We start from the raw sequence: 26,266 nt of genomic DNA, 5'->3' as shown, positions 1-26,266 counted from the left end.
TTTTTTCAAGTAAAGTTATAGATGAAATTATGTCTGTGGTTCCTTAGAGGCTTTACACAGCCCATATCATTTTCTAATAAATATGTTTTCAGTTCTTGCTATCCCAAACTATTATGAGGACAAACTGGGACATCCTCTTTGGAAGTTCCTCAATTTCCTTGTTGTCATGACTAGAGACACATCAGGCAAGGATATATCAGCACATGTTTACAGGAAAAAGCACAACTTTGAAGCTAAGAGAGAGAGCTTCATTAAGAGCTTTTGAAACTGTATTTATGACATTCCTCAAGCCCTCGGTATCTTAAAGAATGGTCCAAGGCCCATCAGTCCAACAATTGCTTCTTCCACTTCCCCCAGATAATTTTGCCTATCCCTAATTTATATATTCATAAAACTTAAAAAGCACACCATGGGAAGGAAGCTGGCTCCTATAATATTTTCTATAAGCCAATGAGATGGGCACATATCAGATAAAACCAAAACAGTCCAAAGCACTTGTGTTCCACTATCTGAGATAAAGCCTTGAGAAAAATATTTGATCTTTTTCAAACAGATCAGTCATCACTAGTGTATTTTAAGACATACAAAGACAGAGGTTGTTACTATGTAAATATATCTATAATTACAGTACTTACAAGGAGTGAAATGTTCAAAAAGGTTGAGAGGGTAATTCATCTACTTCAATATATTGTAATACAAGACAGTCACTATTAAAGTGACAACTAGCTGTAACATACTATTGTAGATACATCCACAGTCCTAGGTGTGTATGATTTGGGATTACTGAGATGTCATACTGAGTTATTACTTTTACCTGAACACATTTACCTGAATTTGTTCATCCCAAGTAGGCATGTAGCATATAAACAAGACCATAATCTCTCCTTCTAGTAGGTAGCATTATGCTCTCACACTTTTTTGTATACCCTAAACTATATTAAGATCTTCTAGAATAACCAAATGAGTTTATAGTATAACAGTCTACAAAGGCTCAAATCAGAAAAAAACAAAAAAACAAAAAAACAAAATGATGAGTAATAGTGTTAGCGTAGAAGGCTTCAAAACAGATTTTGCCTGACAAATTAGACTTTGGTCCAAGTTCAGATGTGATGTGTAAATAAGTTTAAAGAATAAAGTGATGTGAACTACATCATCTCTCAGTCTCTCATTTCATAAATAATGCAAGATTTTATCCCTTTAGAACTTAATGACTGGCATGGACTACATCTTCCCCTTCTGGTTCCTTGCCTACCACATTCATTTTAAAACACTTCAACACATCTAATACAGTGAGATAAAATGTCATGGAAGCAAATTACACCTAATCCTATTCTAATCCTACCCTTTATTTTGAAATTCAGTTTCTTTTCTTTCTTTAAAATCATTATACAGTACAAAACTGGTGTTAACAACTTCAAAGTCTACATAATTTTCAAACAGTTACTAAAGAGGGAGTACAGAATCAGTTCAGTGTTAAGAAAACATTTCACCGTCCATGAAAAATATGGTAAATATAATGAAATAAAGTAGTATTTTAACATGATTAGTTGCCTCTAAGTAAAGATAGGTCAGTTCAATTGTTTTCCCCCATGAACTCTTTCATTCTGTTACTTTTACAGAAAATAGAAAAATTTCAGTAAATTGTTTACAGTTCTACACTTCTGTGTGCACAAATCCTCTCATCATTTTCTTTCAAGGATGATTTATCAGACTGTGTCTATACTACAAGCACTTTGCTGGTATAGACAAGTTGAACATTACCACATGCCAGCAAAATCCTTTTTGGGAGCCGCACGTTAGGATCCACCCTAAGTTTTCCCCACTCTCCAGTGAAACTACCTATGTTGACAAAACAGCTTTTAATCTGCACGGCTAAGATAATTACTGATTACAATTGTTCATAACCTCTAGCAAAATATACTTGCTGAAGTCTGTATTATGAATATGTTTCAGTTTTTACAGTATAGCTATGATAGCTGCTCCAGAAGGAATGTCTCCCATTTTATTATGTTGGCCCACAACATCACAAGCATATATTGGTTGCATGGTAGCAGAAGCTGAATTTTCCTAAGAGTAGTCTGTTACATTTTGTAGCTATGCATCAGATGTCAGCAGAGCAGTAGTCTGATAAAGTGGTATCTGATATGGAAATGCGTATGAAATGAAGGTGTGTAATTGAATTCCTCTAAACCCCCCCGCCCCCCACCCCCACTCCCCAAAAAAAGGCAAAAGGCATCTATTGACATTCCTCAGTGCTTACTAAACATTTATGGAGACCAAGCAGTGGATGTGAGCACACTGAGTCTGTAGGTGGTGTGTTTCAGTAATGACAGTGACTACCCATCTTCCAAACCGCCATGCAGATATTTACAAGTGCAGCATGCAGACTCTTGTCTCTTGTTCATTGCTAACAAAAATGCACTGCTTGTGGTAGTGCCTATTTTGAAATATATTGTCTTGTAGATGAGATTTATTTTATTTTTAATGAAACGATGCTCTTGTGTTCTTTGCATCTGTTGCAGTCTTCTTGAAAATAAATAGGAGGCATTACGTTTGGAGCAACATACATTTAACATTTGCCCTGCAGCTCATAAGAAGTAGGAAAGAAAGGCAGTCTCACTTATTTTCCCAAACACAGTAGAATCTTGTAGGCAAACAATCTAGAGCTTATGCTAGGTCCTTATCTCCTGCTCAAACTGCAGTATGTAGCACATATCAAAAGTTACACTAGTATCAACATAAAAATATTAGTTACTCATATCTTATGAGGCTGTTATTTCAGAGAACATTATATTTCCAATGGAAGGTATGGAAGAATTAGTTAACCTGTGCTGATACTTTTCTGCTAGAAAAGGCCTAACAGCTTATCTGAGTCTTTTAGCCTCTGTAGTTCTGAGACCTGAAAACTGCTCATGCCCTGGCTTTATCTTTAGGTCTGTAAAAAACTGGACAATAAAGGCCTGCTATCATATGTAAAGTTGAAATACTAACCAATATGGCATACAACATGGATTCCAGCTTCAACCCCAATACTTCTATTAGTCATGCTTTGATTGATACCAGTGTTCAGAGGACCATTTTCAGCTGTTACAGGTAGCAATTGGAATAGTTTCATTAACAGTATTTCATTTGCAGGTAGATGTATAATAAATAAAATTTAAAAATACATGTTTTCAGTAGTAAAATGAAACATTTCATTTTGGACTGTTTACTGCTTATATCTGGTAAAAGGGATAAAACTAGTGAGACGATTTATTTTTAAGTCTAAAATTATTTTGTTAGAAAGTGTTGAAATTAAATTTTCTAATTTCTCAGATTCTTCTGTATCCATAATGTAATAAAATTGATGAATCAAAAAAGCATTTCAGAGGTCACTGACTGCATTTTCTGCCCCTGATATAAATGAGTGATTTTATGAAAATGTTTCACTTCAACCTATTTACAAATTTTATTTTCCTGAACTCCAAAGAGCTCATTTATCAGAAATATGTTTGTAAAATATATTTTCCATTATGTAAACCTCCTACACATGTTCAGAAACTTGTGAGTCTCAGATATCTTTAAGCTTCTGTGACTTTCTGCCTGAGTCAGTGGATCAGTTGTTCAGAATACTTGCAGAAGTACAAGGTATTCCGGCTATAATTCACTCTAGTCTTTCCTTCTTTTTCTTTGGATTGAAAGGTAGATATTACAGATGACTTTAAAAAAATGTAATTATCATTGCTAGGCTTGGCTGGTTTCTAACACACTAGTCAGTTTTGCTATGATGCATCCTTATCCTGCTATCTATGACTCATGCAAAGTAAGTGTGCTTTTTATTTTAAGAATTAAAAAATAAATAAGATCTGTTGTACAATTATATTTGTTGCAATTATTTCCAGAAACAAGTAGCCCAAAACCACATCATTAACTAGCAGAGTTATTATGTGTCATTTAAATAACAGAAAGCAATCTACTTCTAAATGTATACCCTAAGATATGAAGAAATTTAACGAACACTTCCCTGGCTCCTTACTGACCTTATGCTTAGGGACTTTTCATTCTATCTGATGCCTACTCACCCTCTCTAATATACAAATTTTGTGTTCCTTACAATCTGGTCTTAAATCTTCAAGAGGAACAAAGAGGACAGCTCTCCTCCAGTTAGCACAGACCAGAGTATGAAGGATTCCTAGACTCTAGTATGAATTCCCATGTACAAAGAAAAGCCAAAGAATAATTAGTGAATTATCATCACTTCCTGGATGTTATAAATAATTACCAGGTTGCAGGGAAAAGGAAACAAAATACTGAAAACAGCTTGAGAACTGTAGTTTAAAATGTTTGTCTAGCAAGATTGAGTCTTGCTAGCACCAAAGAGAATGTATAAGTATCTGGATGTCAACAGAACTGAGACAGAAGCTTTTGAACTTAGGGAAATAAATACATTTGCACAAAGTTTAATTTTAAAATGTAGTGCAATAGCAGTTATCTGGATCAGTCATTCAGGATGGTACTTTTAAATAAAGCTTGCACAAATTGATGTGTAATGCTTCATCTGAAACAACCTTGGAATCACTTGTGCTGAAAGCAGCTTGAAGCTTTCCACACTCCCACAGCTCAGTTCCACTCATCTGTATTGTGACATGTATCAGCCATGGACACTCATATAAATGATCCATCTTTGTAAAGATGTCAAAGCTTTTATCAGATCAATCAAGATATGTTAATTGGCTAGATACAGTACAATAATATTATTCATAGGCACCAACATATGACACTTTGAAATACTCCTTTATAATAGAGAAGAATAAATATGTTCTCTCATGTTATATTTACTGCTTCAGCATGAACCCAGGTCAAGAAAATTCTTGAGGCCATTGGATTTTACACTGAGATATAGCTTAAACTACAGTGTAAAAGAGCTTAAGCTATTACTTTCGCTCTCACATCATCCATTTAATTTCAGGTTTTATGAATATAAAACATAGCATAAAGAACAGAAAATCATAACTATTCCTCAATTAATATTGTGGAAAATGCTGAGCATTGTGAGCAGTAACAGCTGACAAAGTAAATAAGGCTTGCCTTAACAACACAAATCACTGGTCTTTGCAGACTATTATCTAGTATACTGACAAGAGAAATGGCCAAATATATTAGGTGTTTGAGGGGAAGAGAAATCTAAATCTGTTTTACATAAATGAAAGCTATGTATAATTCCTTATCTTTACAGGTAATGTTCTTAAATCCTAAAACATAAATATGATTAATTTTTGCCGTCTCTTTAGTAAACTATTTTAGTGATCCTTCAAAAATACCAGAAAACAGGAAATAAATTATATAAAGCCCAGACAAGAATAGATGGAAAGTAATTTTAACTTTATGCAATTTTTATCTGCATTATTCCATAAGCCTTTCCCTGAAGTAAGAAGGTATTACATGGGTAACCATGTCTGAAGTAAGTTAGCTGTTTCACTATGAAGTAAAAACAGAGGATTAAAATTAGGATTAGTAGGTGATTGTTCATAAAGCATGAAATCCTATATATTGCTGTGGTTTGGAAAAATCTTGCATGTACTTTCATTCTATGTTTTCTTTTAGACATTTTCCTAAAGAAGAATTTGGAAGTCAGGAGGCAGTGGTATAAGAAGCTTGTTTTTTTTTTTTATTTTTCTTTCTTTTTTTCCTTTATTTTTTTAAATAGTTTTTTTTAATAGGAATATTAGTTTGAGCAACAAATAACAAAGCACTCCATGAAGAAGAAATAAGCAATCTTCTAGAGAATGAACAAAAAATTCAAAGTGAATAAATATCTGAGGAAAATTAGTTCCTCAAATATGTATGTCTTTAGCTGTTCTCAACACACACTGTTACAAATCCAAAGTGATCTCTTGCATTTGCCAGGTTATTCAAAAGAGCTAGGAAAAAAAGCGTGTAAAAATCTATGATGAAAAAACAAATTACTTTAATTACTTTTTCCTTCACCGTATAGGCCTCAGCCCTAATGCTAACTCAAGGATAGTATGGAGATCAGTTTTCCTTGTAAAGGAGGACTGCAAGGAGAATAAAGCATGGTGAGAAAGAGTGACATAAGTTGATTTTAAGTTTTATTGGAGAAGGCTGCAATTTCTGTGCTAAGACTTTGGGTCATTTGAAAGTTTTGCAAAAGAAGCAATTTGTTTAGGCTATTATCTAACACCTGGAAAGCAAGCTCTTCAATGGTTTTATAGTTTATTGACTGTTAGCACTGAACCAGTCAAAAAAATTAAGGTAAATCCACTGAAACTTTGAACAATTTGCATAAGTTAAAATGTTTAAACAGTCTTTGAATTTGTTCCCATTTAGGATCAAAGAGTTACTTACTCCTACAAAGATATTTTGATTGCTGAATGCAAGTGTAAAGTAATTACGTAGAATAACCTTACACTTTAAAATCTTCCTAAATGTCTTCATATGGATGTGTTGATAATTATCTTGTTAAGCAGGGCTACTCTTCCTGTAATACAGCAGTGATTCCAATTAAAACAGCATTTCAAAATTTAACCAAATTAAAAAGCATTTAGTAATTAAATTAATTGATTGTAAGTGAAAAACGGGAGACTACTGGTTTTTGTTTGTTTGTTTGTTTGTTTTTTGTGGTTCTGCCTTTTACTGCTTTCTGTACAACAATACCTTGTACTCCAGTTCTTTGCTTCAGTTGACATTACTTTCAAGTTTTGGAATACTTTCTGCTTTCAGCCATGAAATTAATGTCAGCACTGTAGCATTAGCAAGTCATTAGGGTTCCGCAGGTATTAGGTGAGTGTGCACGTTAACGTTTTTAATTTAAGTTTTAAATGAGCTTAACATTTCATGACATTGTCCCTCCAACATCACTTACAATCATATCATTTCTTATATACAGTTAAGTGTTCTATAAGATAATGTTGTCTTCATCACAGTATCTCATAAAGTTGCAATGGACCACCACCCCATTCAGCAGAAGCCCACTTCTCAGGATGTACACAAGATGCTTTAAGTAATTTTATTTCCAAACTACTGAAAACAAAACAGTTTCCAGATCCTGATTTTGGTTGTAAACCATTATGCTGTGGTTTTAATCATAATCAATCAGACAACTTTTTTATTTGTATATGCTGTTCATATTATTCAGTTCTTCCGTACTCTTGTGTTTTAAGAATTTCACAACTGATACTTATTTTTGCTAAGTAGCACTAGTACAGATTATTATAATTGTGATTAAAGGAGCAGATGAAATACAAATACACTTGCCAGAAAAACTGACAATCTGAGCCAGTGCTAAGTCACACAGAGCATGTAGGGCTGGGAAAGCAGTCTTAAGCATGTTTTAAATAATGCCTGGCTATGCAGCAGTGGCACAATTTTTCTTGTTTCACAGAAGCCTATGTACCACATAGAGTTGATTAACATGTTGTTCAGCTGCATCTGGAAGTGTAACTGAACCTTGAGAAACAATTATATGGATCTCACATAATCTCTTTGAGAAATGTTCAGGGTTCTAGCCTAGTTTGGATCCAAGAAGAGAGGTTCAAGGAATACAATGCAAGCAAAGTGACAAAAAGACACCTAGTACTAAAAACAAACAAACAAAAAAAAAACTTCAGTGTTCCCAACTCTCTCACAACATACTGTTCTACCTAAAAATACATAGCATAAAACTAATGTGTTAGTTTCTCTCCTCAACAATGTAGTTTGTTGTTATGTTCAGACACTTTTTTCAGGAGATGGTAGATAGTCCCAAATCTCAACTGTGTCCTGTCTGATCCAGTAAGATTTCAATTGAGTTTTTTTCTGCATCACCTTCAGTTATCACCTAGATCAGAAGGAAATAAAAAGAGCAAAAATATGCAGTCCAAAATACAACAAGAGTCAAAACTTTTGGAAATTCTCTCTGAAAAATGTTCAGTTGCCAGAAGACAATTTTTGAGATCAATTTTCCCATCTCAATAGAAGTGTGCTTGAGATTTAGTGGTAGTGACTATATATGGAGCAGTAAAATCCTTTTCCTTCCCTCACTCACCTCCCCCAACACACACTTTCACTGTGCACAGTGTTTTGCAAAGATTTCTGGTAACAGGCTCTGCTAAAACAGAGATGGTGATCTGGAGATGAAGATGTTTGGCCTTTTTTGTTCTTCTGATAAGTTTCTACTGTCAAGTTGTCTTTTTGCATTGTAATCATCTTCTGCTGATTTCCTGTTCTCCTTTCACATCTAGATTTTCTTATTCTTTTGTTATTCTGTGATCAGCAACAATTTTAATCATAGAGTAGGATGTAACTAGCTCAGATGTTACCCCTGTGGGCAAAATATCAAGTATCTACAAAGGGCTGTGTGCCAGGCTGATAGAGAAGATATTCCAGGCCTTTCATCTGAAAAATGCAGAAAGAGATCTTGATCCTCAGATGTTACTATACTATCTAAATGAGTTATAAAATACTAGCTCATTAAGGCTTAGTTTGCTGGATGTCACATTTGAACTTATGCCTCTTTATATTAGCTTTCATTATATGAAAAGAGAACAATCATGTTCACATTTTAAAAATGATAAAATATATTTAGAAAATGCTACAATATATTTACTTAATCCTATATATCCATGGTGAGAAATATAAGAAAATAAGGTTTATAATTAATTCAAAAGATACATTGTTAGAATAAGGAAGATTATATTGAGACTTAAGGAAAAAAGCCTAATTTTATTTAGCTACTTCAGAAGTTTAGTATGACAATATTCTGCATAAGTCCACGCTGCTGCACAATCCAAGTTGCACATATTCTCTAAACATGTCATGTATATAAAGACACAGCACACTGTACACACACAGTGAATTCAAGTAACACAGAAGATCCCCTCCATTCTATATGAAAGAATTGACCCACTTCCCTGTATTTCTTGAAAGTATAAATACCTGTATATTTCAGTAATACCACAGTAATTTTGGAAAATATTATTGGAGAAAAAGTTGGAAAATAGTGTGTCTAGTTCCTCCCCCTCACCTCCTCCTCTGATGTCAACGCTGTCATCTCATTTCTCATGCCCCTACTCCTTGTTGTCTCCTCTCTGCCACTTGGGAGATGTAGCTGCTCCAGTTGAACTTGTTCTGGATCTTGAGAACCACCATTATTGCCCATTGGCATTCTTACAAAAAACAATTACATAGGTGGTAGAACAGCTTTTAGTACATGTATGTATTCACACAGCCTTATGTATCAGCTTTTATCTCTGTGAGTGTGTTTTAATTCTGGAGTTAAATAAGTTGTTCTATGGATATGCAGTTGTAGGTGGAGGAACCATGATTAGAAAGTAGGTAGCCGGATTTCTGACTGACTGTTGTGCTTTTATCACACAGCTCTTTCCATCAGATCAAATGTCTCCCTATGGTTGTATAGTATACAAGCTGTAATGTATCATGTCCCCTAGACAGTTGGCAGAGACAGCAACATGTAATTAAACAGTGTATACTGCCTATATAAAATACACAAAATTAAAACTGAGAAAAATGAACTGTTATGTACTGATCTGAAAACTCCAAAATATTGTTTTGCTAAGATTAATTCTACCTGTGACACCCTTAATTTTCTAGACAACACGGATTTCATAAAATATGGGTAACTGAAGTAACAGATCAACCAAGATTTGAAAGAAACAAAAGCTTTCTGACAAAGGTATCTTTCCTTTCTTGGAATTTTGACTATATTCTATACTTTTTAATACACTGTTTTTATATCACCTTATCAAATTAAGGTTCAAATACACCAACTTGTTTAGATGCACAGAGCTTTTAATTTTGATGTTGTGTATAAGGCCTTTTAAAGATCCAAGTCCTTTTATTAAATGATTTCCAGATTTTATATGAACACATCTAATCTGTTACCTCCCAACTATCTGGAAATCTTTGTTCAGATCTCCAAATGTGAAGTTTGGACTGATTTTCAATATTACACATGGTAAAACAAGTGTACTACTTACCTGTTGAAGACCTTTGAAAATGTCCAATATAAAAAGTGTTTCTGAAAATAAGTCACCCATTTTTTCTGATACGGCTTTCAATGAATAGTTTCTGCTGAATCTACTGACTTGTGATGATGACTATTTTAATAAAATATAATAATCAAATCAATCAATCAAATGTGTCAAACGCACATTTCACAACATTTCCAAGGATTCGCCTAGCCAGAGAGACTCTACATAAAATGAGATTCTTAATTTCTCAAAAGCCATGATTGCATTTATAAGATATAATCAGATGAGGATATAATCCAATTGACACTGATCTGTGAGATGGAGTTTTATGAGACATTAAGCAATTTCAGTACATCACAAGAAAGATGCAATGGTAACAGAGATGTCGATAGATATGTTTTATATTTCCTTTCCAGACTGCCTGTGTTTGATTATTTACCATATCTTTTGACTAAAATCCTGTGTCTTGTACTCAGTGTGGACTGAATTAAGATTCGTGAGGAACTGATAGATAATACCACAAAACATGCTGAAAATTAAGATGCATATGCTTAGCAACCAAAATCTGCAAACAACATTTGAGTTTTCTGCTGAGTTTTAATATACACCTGTAACTGAAAGTTACAGATTCTAGCGAATGACAAATGACTTCATTTGGATTGAAGAATGTATACAAAGTATAAGTGAGTAAGAGTGTAAATTAGCAGATGACAACAACAACATACAAACCTGAGATTTTTGTGGAGAGGGAAATTTATCCAATGATAAAGGGTTTTGTTCATCCTGTTAGCCTGATGATTTGAAAGGTTCTCGAGATAAATTTGAAGTGTTAAGGAATGTTAAGGAATTTAACAACAATTTAAATTATAAAATAAATGCCAGTGACTTCAGCAATTTTTTTCAGGCAAAGAATGCAAACCTGAACTTTAAATACAGAAAGATTATTAAAACTAACCTGTAATCTCTCATCAAGGAACCACTCAGAACAAGTTAATTTAGTTACTTCAGATACAAGATGTAGTACTGTAACAGCAGCAACCTTGGATTGCTACTGTTTTCTGAATTTAGTAGTCACATTTAAATAGCATGCAACAATCAGATGCAGATGAAGTCTGAGCCTGTTTGTAATCTGTCAAAAGACTTTCAAAAAAGTCTATCTATCCTGAGGTACAGCTGCACATATATTTTTTCTTATTATTCATCAAATCAGAAAGGAAACTCAAATGAAATGAACAGTTTTCAGGCAACCTTTTAATAATCTGTTCTTTTAAGTATTTTTAGAGACTTGTTGGTGCAGAAAAGCAAAGTTCTTGCTAGAATAACCTTTATTTCCTTAAGATTGAACTACCAAATTATCTCACAGGGAGTTCCTTTGTGCATAGGCCCTTTAAGACAAATTGTGCACTCTCAGGAAAAGGCATATTTGTATTCTGCATTGCTATTATAACATAATCATTACCGTGATGAGACCTGATGGGCATAACCTGCCAGAAACTATTTGATTCATTTTGGCTTACTTCCTCCATTCTTCACTTACCCCCCTCTGCTCTTTATGGTTTGTATTTAAATAGAGAGCAAATCACACATTTTTGACAAGCAGCAACTGGGGTCAAAAACAACCTTCATCTCCTTCCTAGCTTTCAACTGCTTCAAGGAATAGGGCTTATTTCATCTCATCTCTAGGAAATTAGCCAAATGGAACATGCCCTTGGTAAGAGCTGCCTCTGATCTGATGAGCCTAACTCTGTTCCTGCAGGACAGGCTCTTCCTCCCCTCTCCCTTACTGAAAATGCACCTTTATGAAATTTTCAAGGAAAAAAAATTGTAAAACTGTAAAACTCCACCAAGTTTTGTTTTGTTTCATTTCATTTCACTATAGGACCATAAGGTTTTGGAATCTAAAAGAGATAGGAAGTAGGAAAAAGTTATTTTTTCCTCTGGAGCATGAAGAATTCACACCAGCATTGCTAATGCAAAATGGTCTGTTTCACAGAATGTGTGCCAGTGCTATGAACTGAAATAGACTGAGCCTCGGAAAAAAAAAAAAAAAAAAAAAAAAAAAAAAAAAAAAAAAAAAAAACCAACAATTGATTCCTAAAGAATTCAACATGGCAAGTTCAATTTAACTTTAAAGATCAGACAGAAGTTTTCACAAGCCAAAATTATTTTGCTGCCTTCATAAAAATGCAAAGAAAAACTTAACAGTTGCACCCCATCCTTATATTTTAGCAGCATATACATTACCCTTATCAGTTACCTATTGCACTGTGTGTATCACATCAGAAGCACAGTAAGGATGAAAATCTCCCTCTCTACAAACGATTCAGCACTGCTCGTAGAAGCTAGACAAAAGTGATTATTTAAATTTCACTATCTACTAATATCATGGTGAAAACTACCTTGTTGCCTCCTGGTGAAAATTCATGCCAAATGAAGACATACAAGGAACACATCCTTCTGACAGCATGGTAAATTAGGTCTCAAGATCTTGTCTCCTGCAAACACAGCTCAGTTTGTGCATGTAAATCATTCAGGGAAAAATATGTCTTTCATATTCAAAATTGTCGCACATTCCAGAGGGATGCTGTTATTTCATCTTATGTACTACCTTTTAGGCCAGGAGAAAAAGGCTTAATTTGCAGATATTTGGGTTTCACTGTTGCCACTAAGTGACACAGGGATATCTCATGTACTGTGGCTCTGGAGTCTTAGGAAGCAAGGTGTTGTTGATTTAAGATTGATTACACTCAAATGACTTGATCACGAAATCAATCACTGAATGGCTTCAACTGAAAGGGACATTAAAGATCACAGAATCACAGAACTGCAGGGGTTGGAAGGGACCTCAAAAGATTATTGAGTCCAATCCCTATGCTAAAGCAGGCACCCTAAAATAAGTCATAAAGGCTTATCATAAAATTGTCACAGAATGTCTTGAGTTGGAATGTCGGCAGTTACGTGGAAACACAAAAATTATTCAGTGATACAGATTTGTTACTGAAACAGATCTACAGAATTATTTCCATATTCAGCGATTGTAGTACTAGCCCTAAGAGTCTTGCTTTTTATCTGTGTACCCACAATTTTACACTTCAGGACTACAGATTTTTTCCCTAAAATATTCAGATACATGCATTGGTTTATTAAGGAAATATATTTTGGAGACACTGCAGTTAAAAATCCCAATATATATCAAATTCTGTCTTCAATACTTCTTTCTGGCTAGAAAGTAAATCCTTTCACATTCTTTCTCTACATTCCTTGGCAGCTATTCAAAGATTTTAACTGCCTATTTTTCTTTCCTTATTTAAATAATTGTTTGACGTCATGAAGAATATGCTTCCCATTCTCTGGGAGAAATTGGAGTCACCATCTTTTTGTGTAACAGATTATGTTCTTTTGTGGGGGTACCACCTAAAGATTAAACACCATTTTTTTATTTTTTTTTTAAACTCAAATTACGTTGAAAAAATAAATAACGCAGAAATATTCTGTGTATGAGTCATCATGGTTTTGTTTGGCACAGTAGGACCAAGGCAGGAAATCAACATAGTTAAACCCAAAAGAAACTCACCACTTCAGATGGAATATTCCTACTTTCTGTGCATCTCCATCTTGCCTTTTTTCTTTTGAAAATATTTGAATTATTCTTCCCAAGTTTCTTCTGGAAATCCTTATTACTTAATATAAACTTTGTGTCTATTCAGACTGATTACTTCCTTCTCACACAGGATTATTTAGTCCCAATCCGTCTTTCATAGGCAATTTTGCCATCCACCTGATCAAGTTGCTCAGGGCCTTATCCAACACAAGGAAAAAAGTCTCTGTTATTTTAAAAATGCTGCTACAGCAGTAATAAAAAGCTCCTCTTAAAATGTAATCTACTAAATATACTAAAAATAACCTTTTACAATGAATATTCACACACAGATTGGTTAGGAGATGCCATTATAAAACTGACACAAGACATTCTCCACAACTTCCATATATCTGTAGACTACAAGGATAAAGATCTAGATTCCAAACAAACAGTCTTAGCTATTAAGCATATATATAAGACTCTTAATACAGTAAGATCTAGAAAACTAATATTCTTTTACAGATATTAGGTAATTTCAAAGCATTAAAGGAACATTCAACACATAAGTCATTGTCATTGGTTAAATCTAATTCCAGCACAGTGTATTATTCCTTGATTGATCAGTTCAAAGTAAACAGGAAAACTTGGTGAGTTTATAGTTTTGTTTTTGGTTTTGTTGTGTTTGTTTGGTTTCTTGTTTGTTTGTTTCTTTTGTTTTGTTGTGTGTGTGTGTTGTTGTTTCTTTTAATAGAGAATATCATACTAGATGTTTCAGTGATCTTAGCTGTTCTACCTTCTCTGTACTCTATGTTTCTCATTTCTTCTTTGAACCTGCTTCTGTGTCTGACAGAACAGCCATGACCATTCAGGTTTTAGTTTCTGCTGCTATAACCAGCTATGTTTAATAAGGCCAGACGTGACTGTTTTTTTAACTGATCCATCCACTAAAATAGATATAGATTAACAATTAACTCAGAGACCACAGAAGAGTCATTTGCTAGCAACAACTTGCAACTATATAGTTAAGTATATACAAACTCAATTTAGAAATGATTGTATAAGCCATTACTAACTCTCTGAGTCACCTAGTCAGCTCTCCATTGAGTCTTAGATAATATCTTGTAGCTGAACTCAGAACTGCTAACATGAATTTACAGCAACTTCTCACCTAACAATTAGTCATCTCCACTCTGTTGAGTGTAAATTTGATATGAAACATGCCTTGGTAGTTTCTGCCCCCATACAGCCTACAGAACTTCTGTTCTGAGTGAACACTTAACTTCTTGACTGTTTCTGTAGCTTTCTGAGTGAATAAACTTATTCAGATGAGCAAAACAAAGAAGCTTATGCTTGTCCCAATTCTTATTCGCCTTGAATCCTAAGTGTAAGGCCATATAAATGATGATGATGACTGTGGCATAGATGCGACAGAAACCAAAGCTTTGATGTGCTACCTTTCACGGAAGTAAATAACTATGTAGTGTGAGTGTTGAAACAAGTTCAGTAAGTACATAGTACAATTTTTTTTAATAAAAAGCAATCAGATTCAATATTAAAGCTTGTGTTAAATTTCAGATAAATTAATTCTTTTCAGAAATATAAAGCCCTTAATTAGTCAGTGAGAAATAATTTATGAAATCTAAATCAAAAAATTTATTTTGGAAAGATTAGCCATACAGATCTAAAAGAAAAAAGAAAAACTAAGCCTCAACTCCCCATTTGCCACAGTTATTAACAATATGTAGGCTTTTTTTCTTTCCTTATTAGCCTTGCTATTTACTGCTCTCAACAAAAAAGTAGCAGCAAACTCATTCATAGAGACTGTCTTAATCCTTGTCAGCCTGAAGGGGTCTGCAGCTTACACCCCAGCATTCAAACTGATCTTAACAGGCCACTTGGTTTTGATGCACCTCTTCAGCTTTGGCAAATACCTTCCAACAGAAAGGTGGAGAGTAAGAAGCAACCTCTCGTGTTTATAATCCAGACCATCTTTATGATAAAGCTTTAAATAACCCTGTTTTATGACTCATCATGTTTGGAAGCTCTTCTACTTTGACTCTTCATTGAAAAGAACACAGTATTTATTTTGGAAGGTATCTATCAGAGAGCTTGCTTCTAAATCCTGCTGTGCAGGGGAGTTGATAGCACTAATGAAAATACACAGTGGAATTATAGTCTAGAGTTATGATTACTACAATGTAGGATTTTATGACTAAGCTACACCTACTAGTTAGTCAGTCTGTTTCTTTTAATGTCTTTGAGGAATACAGACAGACATCTGAATCCTAAACACTTTTACATGCCTCCAGAAATACTTCTAGTGCCAGGGAAATTTCTGTAAAATAGTTTGTGCTTATCAATTGTTTAATAGCAATGAGAAGAACTGAAAAGCCAAATTCATTTCTGTTGCACTAAAAAAACAAAACAAAACAAAACCACCCCCCCCCCAAAAAAAAACAACAACAACAACAACAAAAAAACAGAACTATGTCATAACCGTTATTGTAATACTGAATACAGATGGGACGGAAAAAAAGGCAAAGTGGTCATTTAGAGGAAATCCTGAGAAATTCTGATTTATCATCTATAAAAAGTCTCATCAAATATGAAGTTAACAGACAAACTTGTTACTGTTTTTCTCCCTTTCTCCAGGAGTGCAGATCTAAGAGCCAGGTAGGACTTGCTGAGCTGAGTACTATTATTTGTATTACAACAGTATCAATAATAAGCACTCATTAGAGGAGGTTTGGGTTAGACATAAGGAAAAACCTTTTCTCTCAGAGAGTGGTCAGGCACTGGAATGGCCTGCCCAGGGAGGTGCTGGAGTCACTGTTCCTGGCAGTGTTCAGTAGGCATCTGAATGATGAGCTACAAGATATGGTTTTGTTTTTCCAGCCTTGTGATTCTGTGATTCACTTTCAGATTCTGTATCCCATCTTGATCAAGAACAGTACATGACAGAATTCCTCATAGTGTAACTATTCTGCTTCCACCCATCTATCTAGACAAAACATGGCCAAGATCCTTATATCAGCATGATCAGTTAGGAAAAAAAAAAACAAAAACAAAACAAAAAACACAAAAACAAAAAAAACAAACAAACAAACAAAAAAAAAACAGTAATTAAATACAGGAAAATGTAAGCACAAGCAAGGCAGGTTAGGAGTTATTCCCACATATCCAAACCATTAAGGAATTGGCAAGATTCATACCAAGCTACAAAAAATTGACTATATATACTGGAGTTGGAGAAAAACAGTAAAAAAATATGATAGCACCTCTAGTAAGAATAAAAGTAGAGAGGTCCATCTGTTTGATCTTTCAAAAAAGCTGTGTCACCTGCATATAAGGAATCTGAGAAAAGATATTAAGTAATTTCCCAGAGGAAAGTAAAAAGGTTACTGGTTGAAAGTTGAAGATACACACTGAATATAAAGAAATAAGACAATCTACATATTAGAGAATAGCTATTTTGAAAAGATAATTTCTGGTTAAACATAAGTTTCTGGGATCATCATTTATCATATTTTCATGATGTGCAAGTTGCTGTTAGCTTTAATTTAAAAAATAAAATAAAATAAAATAAAATCTATGAACCTCTTATAATACTTCAAAATATTAGCCATAGGAGTAAATTTCTAACAGCAACTGCAGTGAAAATCTCAGCTATAGCAGGAGGTAAATCAGTTTTTTAAACACTAAAATGAACTGAAAGAAAAGAATTTATATTATTTAGATTTGAGGGGAGAAAAACATGGAAAATATTCTGATAATGGAAAGTAATGAATGGAGTTTCCAATTAACAGTTATCAAGATAAAAAATAACTAAATTTAGTGTCTGAATCATCTGATTTTTATACATTCAATGGAGAACAGCATATTCCTTTGCTGAGGCTTGATTTGAAACTACGTAAGAAGGCCAGAAAAAGAAAGATCTAATTTTGTAATGAGAGGAAAACACCAGAACCCAGGTCTCTGTAATTACCCTATTTTGAATAAGGGAAAGGTGCTTTGCTAGCAACCAGGAAAATAGTCAGATGCTCCGAAAGCCTTCTATTCACACAAGGCACACTCAACAAAACATCTTGGTTTTCTGATTTGTGCCCCTTTAACACCAGCAGTGGCAAACAACTTACTCACCTGCATTTGTTAGGGCACAGTATGGTATTTACTGAGACAGCAGAGAGATTTAATCTCATTTATCTGCATCAGATGAGAGTGGGTAATTTTTCAAGTTCAAAGATGAAGGAAGAATTTCATGAGCACTGAAACAGGAGCCAAGTCAAGCTATTCCATCAGAACACATCAAAACTTAAAGTCTAAGCTTACACAGTTAACTATAGCCACATCTTTGAGGAAGAAGTTCCAGCTCAGTAGGTCACCAGCAAAGAATAGGTTTGTTAGTGAGTAAAATTTGAAAAACTGTCAATGAACAGCAGGAGTATCTGATGTTTATGTCCTACAAAAGTATGAAAATTAACCAACTGAAAGTATTCAGTTTCCAAACTAATTTAGCTGCAGTGCCAGAGTGCCACAAGGCTAGTGGAATTGCTCTGGACAAGACTTTTAGGATGAGATACAACTAACAGTTATTGGAAAAAGTGATCTAAATTATAAGATTTTTCATATGACTGAAATACCTTTTTCTGTATCCAGTATTTATTATGCTAAAGCTATCTCTATTCATGCTTTCAAACCTTTCTTGAGTACTCTGTTTTATAATGGGATCTTTCAGCCATCTTATCAAGCACAAAGGTAAAACTTCCTTCAGTCTTGGTATCTTTGAGAAGCAGAATATATTGAAGAACTAGACAAGGAGTTGAGGTTGTTGCTACGTTTTTTCTCTTCTACTTCAATCTTTTCCTTAATTGGTGTTATAGCACAAAATATATTTAAATATATAAATGTATAAATATATATATAATATATATAAATATATAAATATATAAGCTTCACAAAGCTATTTTGATCAAATTTAAAGTAGTAAAACTATAAACAAGACTCAACCACAGGCACACTGATGTGTATAATAAACAATTAATCTGTGCAACTTGCTGTAACAGAATATTACTGGAATGTATTTTCAAAGCATTCATGGAAAGGATTATGCATTTACTGACAAAATCAACTTCTAAAGATACAAAACAATGCTTGTCAATAACTGTGCTCCAGAGCATGGAAAAGGATCAGAAGAAAACACTTGACCACAATGAAATATTGGAGCTAGGTTCAGTGGGAGGAAGAAAATTAGGTTTCCAACTTCCATCATTATCCATAGCAGAAGAGAGACAGGATTGATAGTTCCTCTAAGGCAATTCTCATATACCTTAAAAAAAATTTATTAAACTCATTCTGACAACTCTGGTAAAGAGATAGGTCACGGTCATTCCTAATATATGCTAATATGAATTGAATGGTTATAAAATCTTAATAATTCAGTATTACAGGACCTTTTGCAGACCTGCTAGTATAGTGCTAATTTTATACAAAAATGAATTAATATAAAATGAAATATTAAGTTGGCCTCATAACCAAAATCATTTTATCATCACTGTAAAAGAGATGCTGTAATTCCAAACATGGATGATATTTTTCCCCTGACAAATGGGGTATTCTGCAGTGTAGTAATTCAGCCATTTGTGATTTCCTCACACACAGTTCCTCAGTCTATATCCTGCAGGCCGTCACTGCAATCTGAATTAGGAATTCCAAAGAAGAAGCACTTTGTTAATGAAATTTTTTTTCCTAATAATTGCATTGTTGGCTTTGGGGTTGGAAAAACCCCAAAAGTTGGAAAAACACTTTTTGCTAGTGTTCTTATGTATCCTGTGAAAAGAACTAAGTACCAACACTAGCTTCAACTTGAAAAAACAACTATCAAGCTTCTCCTTGATTGAGTTTCATAGATTCTGTGACTTCTGAGAATATGCAATAACTCACCTGTTCCTAAGACTGGCATCAACCAGACATTTATTTCTTGAGGGTCAGACTGATGTAAGTTCTCTGCAAATAAGTTTTCCCATTTCATTTATATTGAATAAAGATAATGTACTGACAAATATTTTCTAATGCATTATTTCATTGAATGAGACATTTTATTAGAATTCTTCAAATTGGCTACTAGCAATCACTCAAGCAAAAATTACTCTTATCTGAAATCCTAATCTTTACACTTTACCCTTGTGCCTTTCAAATTGTAGCTTTCCTCATATGCTCAAGTTGATGTTTGCTTTTAGCAACAGGAAACATGCAGTTTGTGATCTGTATTACCTACATTTTTCCTGATCATCCTGCACGTGCCTACACAGGTTTTCAGATCCTGTATTTATCAACTGGTTATTTCCACCTAGACTTTTTCCTGTGAAACATTTAATGAAATAATAATGCAGACATTCTCAGAGAAATTGCCACTTTCAGTGAAAATTCATAATTTCCTTTGGGAAAAATAAAAAAAAAATAAAAATAGGAATTGCTATTTTTCTGATGAGTTCTAAAGCTAATAAATTATGAGACTGACAAGTGAGAATTACTTGATTTGCTGAGGAATGAATAAATGTTACTGGGCTTTGAGCAACTTGATCTAGAGGGAGATATCCTGGCCTACTTAAAGTGAACTTAAATGTCCCTTCCAACCCAAACAATTATATTATTCTATGATTAAAGAAAAAGAAGAGCAAGGTAATAACAATCCAACAGAACTGATCAAAAACAGTGATAATTCTAGTGGGAGCTATTGGTAATTGGTAATAGGTGAATGGTTGGACTGGATGATCTTTTAGGTCTTTTCCAACCTTGGTGATTCTGTGATTCTGTAATTTGGGTCCCAAGTTCTTAACTGGGATCCAGACTTGGTAACCATGGGAGACAGACATCATATTAGACACTCAAAGTATCTCTTTCTCTTTAGTCAGTGGAAGAACCATCGTGACAGCTACATCTCCCTATCTTTGTACCAAGCCATTTTCAGGAGTAAGAAATAGTATTAGTTGTTACACAAATGTTTTCTGTCCAGACAGTTGTTATCTATCTCCCATGACACAGAAGTTCAATGTGAATGAAACATCCCATGCATCTGTTCTGGCCCAGAGAATGCTTCTATGACTATACTGTGATAATGAACTAGATTTTAATCTTAATTGTAGCCCTCTCATTCAAAACAAACCCTTGAGATTTCAGGGATGTCAGCAGATTTACAAAAGCAGAAACAAAATAAAAACCAAACCACCCCTCCTCTCCCTCCGGAGCAATCTGGCTATGGCTGTCTCACTTCTATTATCACCTCAGTTGTAGCCAAAAAAATGCCACAAAATCTTTTAAATTCATAGGCGTTATTTCTCTGATGCTTCCAGATGGAGTTTTGGCTCAGGGTATTAAATATTTGTTAAATTATCAATAATATTCTATTCCAAGACAAATATTTTTATATTTCCATTGTAAAATCAAGTATCAAAGATTGATTTTGTAGGTTTGGGATTAATGCTATGTGTTCTCACAGGTTTAAAATCAATCATTCTTAATGTGAAAATATATTCATTACAACAGCTTAAGTAAGAAAACATACCATCTTTAATATATACATATATATTTTAATCCAAGCAGTCAACTTAAAATAAAAGTTCATTAGGCATATTAGCTAGATAAAATATTGTGAGACTTAGAGGATACTGTGCTTAATGGTACATGTAGTAGAAATAATGTATTTTTATAGCAGTATAGCATTCCAGAGCACTTCTAGGTTTGCAGCATCAGAAAAGTAAAAATAATCCAATCAATATTGACATGGTGCTCATTGAACATTCACAACCTCCACTTTCCTAATCCTGTCCTTCAGGCTGATCTATTCTCAACAGCTGTGCAAGTTGGATTCCAGGGTTGTACAACTACAGCCACTCCCTCTCCAGCTGGCTGAATCAGCATGGTGATACCAGCTTCCAAGCATCCAGCCAGCCTGGTTGAGGACACAAGACTTCATGTGTTTAAAGCTAACAATGTTCTGCCAGATAGATAGATAGATAGATAGATAGATAGATAGATAGATAGATAGATAGATAGATAAAATTGCCAGGCAGTTTGAAGACCAATCTGTATGTAATTCTGTTCACTTTTTTTCCCAGAAGAATGTCTACAACTGCTGATACCTTGGAAGATACTCTGTTCTATTACTAAACAAGTTCAGCCTTGCTTATAAATGAATTAGTAGCATCAGGAAGAGATACAGAAAGCACCGGTGCCAAATAGCAGCAATAGAAGTGTTGTGTAAGGAAAGTAACTATTTTACAAAAAACAATTAGAAACAATGTTTTGATTCCTCTAGCTTATTCTGAATTATGCCCGCGTTTCCTACTCTGAGCAACAAGTCTTCTGGAAAAGAAAATTTAATCCCTGTAAGTGTTCCCCTATTCATAAAATCATAGAAGCACAAAATTGCTCAAAAAAAATTGGAAAAACCTTAAAGATCATCAAGTCCAACTGCAACCTAACCAACAACCCTCTACTGAATCATGTCCCTGAGCCATATCCAAGCAGTATTTGAACACATTCAGGGATGGTGACTCAGCCATCTCCCTGGAAAAACCTATTGCACTGCTTAACAACCCTTTCTTAAGGGTTAACGTATTTAGCCTTTCATTTTTCATTATTAATCAATAACACAGTGAATAACTTACACTACTGAAATCACAAGGTGCTGTAATTTCATTTTTAGTCCTTAGTGAAAAAAATAAACAAATCTTTTATATTTTTTCTTTAACTTTCTGTCTTTAATGCATATGAATCTGTTGGCATACAGTATATAAACCTGCCCCTCATTTTCAGAAATATAATGAAGCAATAGTTGCAAGTAACAAGAAAAATGGATAATTTTACTCTATCTTCCTAACCAAATGTCAGTCACACTTTCTATCAAACAGTTGAAGCTTCACCTACATAAACTCTGAAAGAAAGCTCTGGAAATCAGTCTAAAGGTTCTGATCAAGATAAAAAGGAGATGCAGTAAAGTAAATGCAACTGCCTAATCAAAGAACTACTCATATGAAATAGGATGAAACTATATGAAAATATTTTCAGATAAAAGTAGATATAAATGAACAAGTAGCAATATGTGTAACAGAAATATATAACAAATACAATTAACTCTCTTTTCCTGTTCCAGGCTGAGTGACAGAAGAAGATAATAAACTTCTGAATAACTGGCTATTTGGCAGAAAACACTCAGTGGGAGGAATTTGAATTTTGCATAGATTTTACCCTATCTGTCCACATAATCCTCTACTTTTTGTCTTAGAAATGTGATCAATAAATGAAAATGAGTGGACAAGAAATAGTCCTTTTTTTTTTTTTTTTTTTTTTTTTTTTTTTTTTTTTTTTTTTAAGTAAAGCTTATCATCAAAATCTATGTAGATACTTGTGCTACCTAAAATGTTTCTCCTGATATGAAAATATTTTTTACAGAGGCTTTTCATCTACATTCAGAAAGACCCTTCTCAAACAGAAAGGATATATTCTGTACCTTTTATTTTGAAGTGTTCACCTGCCTGGGATGCAAAGAGGCATTTAAATTTCTGCAAAACCTGTAAAAAATACAAGAGAACACTACCAAATCATAAAGTTATAAAATCTCAAAATCAACAGCTATAAAATCATAATCATAGAATCATAGAATCATGAAATCATAGTATCCTTAGATTTGGAAGGGACAACTGAAGGCCATCTAGTCCAGCTCCTCTGCAAAGAACAGGGACGTGCACATCTACATCAGGTTGCCCAGGGTCTTATCCAGCCTTGCCTTGAAAGTGTCCAAGGATGAGACATCAACCACATCACTGGACAAACTGTTCCTGTCCCTCACCATTCTAACTGTAAAATATTTTTTCCATATATCTTACCTAAATCTACCCTTTTTGAGTGGAATAATAACCCTCTTTGAACTTATAATGACTAATATCAGCTCAGCTGCAGTTATTTTTTTGTCCCATCCAGTGCCAGAGGAAGCAGGTTTCCTATTCATCCTGTGTACACAGAGTATTGACTTATATTATCAGGAGGGCTTAGAAGTATAGGCATCCCCAGGCTTCAGAGCTTGTCTGCTATCAGCTCACACAAAGACTTCAGTGTTCTGAGATAAATTATCCCCTGGAATGTTTTTGTTTTTGGAACTGTGTTCTGAAAGGCAGTTTTGCTACACATCTGGAAAGTGTGCATAGGTTAAGGATAGAAAGTGGGAAAATCTTGAGAAAATAACACATGAAAAGGGGAATACTTGGTGGGAAAAGTGGTACAGGTTAAGTGAGGAGGTGAAAGGGGACTGTATTTCCAAGAGGATGACTTGCAAAGAAGCTTACAAAGATTGCTTTTTCTTCTGGGCTTGGACCAAGATGCTTCAAATGACACACATCACTCCCCAGCAGAGTGGGAGGACAGCTAGCTTGAGATTTTATATGAAAGTGAAATCTTTGAGATATAAATACACAGAGAAAATTACAGAAATTCTATGGGTTTTGTTTTGTTATTTTGTTGTAGTTGTTTTTAAAGACATCCATTGATGCTGGAGAAATGGTGTGTTACATACTTGCTGTAGATCATACTGGATAGGATAAAGGATAGAAGACAAAGAGGCTTTAAGCAGGAATTATTTTTTATTATTTTCTTCCCTTCATCCAGGCTGTTCATGATTGCCCATAATGGAAAACTGGACATCTGAACAAGCAGTATGTGAGATGCACTGTACTGTGTATACCCTCCATAAGTTTACAGATGACACCAAGCTGGGGGGGAGTGTTGATCTGCTGGAGGGTAGAAATGCACTATAGAGGGACCTGGATAGATTGGATCAATGGACCGAGGTAAAGTGTATGAGTTTCAATGAGGCAAGCTAAACTGTATGAGTTTCAAGAGAGCCAAGTACTGGGTCATGTCCAGCTTCTTGTCTACCAGGAACCCCAAGTCCTTTTCCACAGGGTTGCTCTCAAGGGTTTCTTCTTCCAGTCTGTATAAATTGGCACTTGGCCTTGTTGAACCTCATTGGGTTCACAGGGGCCCACTTCTCCAGCCTGTCTAGGTCCCTCTGAATGAAAAAAAAAAAAAAAAAAAAAAAAAAAAAAAAAAAAAAAAAAGAAAGAAAAAAGAAAATTGAGTCAGCCCCAATTGACAGAGAGCCAAATAGTTTATATCACCTAAAGTATGATTTCAGATACACACATCCACTAGATCTGAAAGCAGAAACACTTTATTCTCTTTGGAGATCAAACAATGAATGTCCACAGACTGTCAAAATCTTGGAATTTGATTCTACCATTTCAGGGTTTCAGCCACACTAGTTTAGTGTAAATAAGGACATCACTGTCCCACATCATTTTAGAAGAAAAAATTGAATAAATACATAAAAGACTGAAACAATAGAAGGATAAGGGAGAAGAATCACACATACAGAAGACTCTTTCTGTTTCTCTTGATGGGTAATCTAATTTCTCCCATGCTCCTTCCCTAATTTAGGAGTCTTGGCTGTTGTGAAGCCTAGTCCTGATGCCTACCTCCCCTAAAAACTGCCCAAGGAGCCTAGATATTCAAGAGACTTCTTAAACACTGAGACAATTTCCATGCAAACAGAGGCACAGTAATACTGACATTCATTTCTTTTTACAAACCCCAGCTTTTTAGTTTAATTTATGCCTTTGCAGAGGGCAGAAAAATGCCTGTCAGTAAGCATGTCAAACAGTGATGGTGATCTGTCTAATCCTGTCATTAATCCACACATTCTAACACCTGAAAAACTTCTATTAATGAACATGACTTCAGTAACAACAGCGTGTGACAGGTACCTACGACAATTCCATTATATGAACATTGTTAACTCATCAATGAAGTCTTTGTTCTCTTAAATACTTTCTGAAGCTCAGACAAGAAGGTACCAGAAGAATAAATTTTCTGGCAACTCTTTACCTTTCATGTTCCCTTTATGCCATTGTTCACACAGCTTTTTTCTTTCTTTCTTTTTTTTTTTTTTTTCTTCTTCTTTCTGGTTCTATATTTGCACAATTGGTTTTACAAGCTCATCCCACTTTGTGATTAACTGGATTAAATATTTTGGAAATGTTTTATTTTTGTGTTTTGATTTTCTTTTTGTTTGTTGGTTGGTTTTGTTGTTTGTTTGTGGTTTTTTTTCCAGAAACAGATTGAATTACAAAAAATGCCAGACAAAACTCAGACGGAACTATACACAGCTTATTAAGGACAAGAGTGACATGCAGCATAAATGAGGTGAAGGGTGAAAAGCAACTGTAGTTCACATTTGTCTAGTCTGCAGCCATGTGTGCCAGCTGCAACTTGCTAAAAAACTCAAGGAGCGGTGATCTACCACTATTTATTTTATGTAACCATAAAACCTCATGGAGATATGAAAGAGATTGTTGACATGGTAGCTTAATGACCTCTTCTCCCTACACATAAGGGCATTCGGCATTTGTTTATACTTCAGTGAAAAAAACTGTGTGCATACAACTACACTGTCACAGAGATGGTTTCACTGTTGATTCACAGTACTTAGTAAGGGAAATTAGTACAGACAGAAATTCTGTTTGAGTCATTTTCCACATTTCAATCCTATTTCTCAGTCTCAGACAAAATCAGGACTGGGGATGAGGACAAAAACAGAAAACCGGTGTCCTAAGCACTGCTAGAAGGTACTGAGCATCAGCTGGCAAGAGAGGTGAAAAGACAATTT

The sequence above is a fragment of the Excalfactoria chinensis genome, chromosome 5 (genome assembly GCF_039878825.1).
Source record: "Excalfactoria chinensis isolate bCotChi1 chromosome 5, bCotChi1.hap2, whole genome shotgun sequence".
Lineage (NCBI taxonomy): Eukaryota > Metazoa > Chordata > Aves > Galliformes > Phasianidae > Excalfactoria > Excalfactoria chinensis.
This window is presented reverse-complemented; position numbering follows the sequence as displayed.